Raw genomic sequence first — 3,890 nt, 5'->3', positions numbered from 1 at the left:
GTGGAGAAACAATATAAACTGCATACACACAATAGAATACCATGTGGCCATCAAAAGGATGAAATTGTATAATTTCCAGCAATTTGAATAATCATGGATGAAATGAAGTGAAATGCTCCAATCATGGAGAAATAAATATCACATGATCTTACTCATCTGAGAAATCTAGAAAGAATGTTAAAAAATTTCACAGATGTAAGAAGTAGAATAATGGTCACTAGAAGATAGTGAGGGTAAGGGATCAAGGGGTAGAAAGAGTTAGTTAGCAGTTACAAAATCACAATTATCCTGGAATAATAATAATAAATATTTTCTGCTGTTCCTCTGTAACTATAGTTATTAATGTAATATGGCATGTTGCAAAATAACTAGAAGAGAAAGTTTTGAATATCTTTATGTCAAAGAAGTGATAAACATTAGAGGAAATTAATAGATTTAAAACTCTGATTTTTCTTTTTTAATTCTTGTTTAAATGAGGACAATCTTGGATGTGGGCCCTCACCTACTGCCTTGTTTCAGACAGGGTCCCTTGTTCACACCTGTGCATGGCAGGCTAGCTGGCCAGATGGCTCCAGGGGATTTTCCTGCCTCTGCCTTCCATCTGGCTGTGGGAACACTGGGATTACAGATGCTCATTACCGTGTCTGGTTTTTTGTAGGTTGTAGGATCTGAACTCAGGTCTTCAAGCAAGCACTTGACCCTCGAAGCCATCTGCAGAACCCAAAATTCTGTCCTGATGATTACACATTTTGTATATGCATGAAAACATCACGTTGTACCCCATACATACATACACACATGTAACACATATGTAGACTTGTTTGTTGTGTGATAATTACCAATAATATAAAACAGTTGAAAGGGTGTGCACAGGTCATATGCTAAAACTACATAATACTTCATAGGCAACTTGACAATCTGTGGGTTTTGGAGCCTAGGCTGGGGGATGGTGGAGTGGATTCTCAGTGTCTCTTTGGTCTTGGGGGACAGTTGTCTTTGACTGGAGCCAATGCTCTTGAGTATAAGGATGAATCAAGATGATGCCATCTGACCTCTGAGCTTCAGGCCAGTTGTGCAAGCTTAGGACATCTCAGGTGACACAGAACAGTTAGTCACCTCAAGTGACTGAAAGCAGACCTGTTGGAGGAAAGAACTGCCCTAAGGGCAGGCTTGTTCCAGGCCGTGAGGAAAGTGTCTTGAGCTCTTGGCCCAACAGGAACCTCTGAAGTTCATGAATGAGTGGTTATTGTGGCTATTGATTGTCAATGTGACAACGTTTAGAAGCATTGAAGAGACAAGACCCTGGCATGTCTGTGAGGGATTATCTTGATTAGGTTAACTGAGGTTGCAAGACTCACCTGCAAGGTGGGCAGCACCATTCCATGGGCTGGTTGCTGGACTGCTTTCAAAGGACAAAGGCAGCTAAGCAGCAATGTCCATGTCCATAATGCTTTTCTTCCTGGCTGTGGATGCAATGTGACCAGCTGCCTCAATCTCCTGTTACTGTGTTGTCCCTGTCATGATGAATTGTATGCTCAAACTGGGAGGCCAAATAAACCCTTCCTTCCTCAAGTGGCCTTAGCCAGGTGTTTTATCTCAGCAACAAGAAAGTAACTATTAAGAAAGCAGAGTAGTATTGGAGATACATTTTATGATAATGATCATGATAACAGAATTATTGGGAAAAAGAATAGTGAATAGGAAATATCAGTAAAAGGTCATTTCAAAACAGAGTCGGCCATTTTTTTGAGTAATTGATCTGTTTATGTGCATCAACTAAGGCTTTGATTTTTATCCAGAGTGAGCCATAGCCAGAGCTACAGGATGGTATTATGTTTGGCAGCCTCATTACTGTTTCTGATTTCTACTATTTAAGAGTGATGGAGGATTCACAGAGTGCCCAGAGTGGACCTGGAGTACAATGCAATAGAGCAAGTTTTTATTGAACCCCTACCAGGTGGCTGGCACAAGGGCCTTGAGCACAGGGCTTACCATATAATTAGTGTTACCAGATCAACACCCCCCCCCCCAAGTGCAGAGGGAGACAGAGGACTGGAGCTTAATGAGAGGCAGATGTCAACAGGGAGCAGATGTTTGCAGCTTCTCAGTTATATCAAATTAATCATCTCCTGACTTCAAGGTACTTCTTGGAGTCCGGGAAACTTCCCTGTAATAAATTGCTCCTGGGATTGATTTTTAAAGTGAGAATGTAGATGCCACTGTCTCAGAGGCTGTACAGCAGCTCTCCTCAGAAGCAGAACATATTTTGACGGAAGTGAAAAGACCAAACCCAAGCTCTTGGGCTGTCTCCTGAAAGAACCAGAGGGCTGGCTTCTTATTAGTAGAGATAACCACTGCCACTCTTCCACCTGCAATTTTGCCCACTGTCCCATGCGTTTAGCAAGTAACTTTGGCAGGCACCGCAGACAGGCACTAAGACAGTGAGTGGGAACACAGACAGAGGCTGTGACCTTATGGCTAAACAGGCTGAGCGTCTCTCTTTTGAAATCAAAAAGCTTAAGAATGTGGCTGGGGGAAATCTCACAAGGCCCTACCCCTAGATGAAGAGCTACAGGCAATGAATGGGTGCTAAGACGGGGAGAAACAGTCTGCTCTAGCCACTGATAGGTTATTCAATCCTATGTGTCAGTCCTAAACACATGCCTACAAGAACAACATGAAATGCAGGTTGTGTTTACATATACAAATGCATATATATAAAACAATAAAAATTAAGGGGGAAGAAACTGTGATTTTTGAGAGGAAGAGGAGACATGGGGGGCTGGAGGATGAAGACTGTGAGGTGGAAATGATGTAAATACAGTATTCATGTATTAAATCCTTGAAAATAAAAGTTAAAAAACCCACCAAAATGCTTGAGACAAAAAAATGTTTAAGAAATTTTTTTTTGGAATATTTGTATAGATATAAAGGGATATCTTGCTGATGGAACCCAAGTATGATCAAGAAATTGGTTTTGTGGGACTGAAGGTGTAGCTCAGTGGGTAGAATAGTGCTGGCCCATGAAGCTTGTCTTGTTTTTGTCCCTAGCAGGGCATAAACTAGTTGACACATACCTGTAATCACAGCACTTGGAAAGTGAAGGCAAGAGAGTCAGAATTCAAGGTCATCCTCAGCTACATACGGAGATTGAAGCCAGTTCTGGCCAGTACACAAGAACCTACCTCAAGAATTCATTTGTTTGGTCCACACCTTACACACATAGCTTGAAGGTATGTATAATTTTGTATGTGAAACTAGTTTCCTGGTGTGGAATTTTCCACTTGCGACATCATGTGAATGCTTTAGATTTTGGTTTGGGGATTCTGACTTGCAGTAAATAATGAGTCATGTGCATCAGAAACTCCAAACTTGGTGTCATAAAAGTTATCAAAGAGAGACCTGGGATATTTAGGACAGGGTTTGATTTAAGTCTGCGGAAACAGAGCTCTTCTGAGCAAGAGGCAGCCATAGAGTGTCTCTCCTTCGTCTCCGTCTTCCTCTACTTCTCTCATACCTCCTCTCTCTTCTTATGCTTTCACTTCCTTCTCTCCCTCAGAATCTATTTAATCCCTTCCTGCCTTTTTCCCTTCCTGCTCTCTCTCTCTCTCTCTCTCTCTCTCTCTCTCTCTCTCTCTCTCTCTCTCTCTCTCTCTCTCTCCAGTTTCTTTCCTTTTCTCTTCTCACTACCCCCTTTCCTCCTCACTCTGTACTTAAGCAGTTGTTGAGAGCTTGCTAGAGACCCATGCCCTACAGAGTACAGAGGATCACTGGACCCAGGTGAGGGTGCTGGGCAAGGACAGCTTCCCCACCTGTTCTAGGCAAAAAGGGAATTACGCATCCTTGAGTGTGGCTTTTCTGATATTTCTAGCTGCGTGGTCCCAGGAACT

The 3,890-nt window shown here is 42.3% G+C and overlaps 1 long non-coding RNA gene across 1 annotated transcript; it reads right to left on the bottom strand.

Annotated features, from left to right (window-relative positions):
* Positions 1-456: 456 nt before the first annotated feature.
* Positions 457-3,262, bottom strand: LOC131904711 (uncharacterized). Its single transcript, XR_009377805.1, has 3 exons — positions 3,186-3,262; positions 1,359-1,463; positions 457-711 (listed from the first exon to the last, which is right to left on the bottom strand). It is a non-coding gene; the product is annotated as an uncharacterized LOC131904711 (long non-coding RNA).
* Between the last annotated feature and the right edge of the window lie 628 nt (positions 3,263-3,890).

This window comes from Peromyscus eremicus, chromosome 2 (assembly GCF_949786415.1).
Source record: "Peromyscus eremicus chromosome 2, PerEre_H2_v1, whole genome shotgun sequence".
NCBI lineage: Eukaryota > Metazoa > Chordata > Mammalia > Rodentia > Cricetidae > Peromyscus > Peromyscus eremicus.
This window is presented reverse-complemented; position numbering and strand designations above follow the sequence as displayed.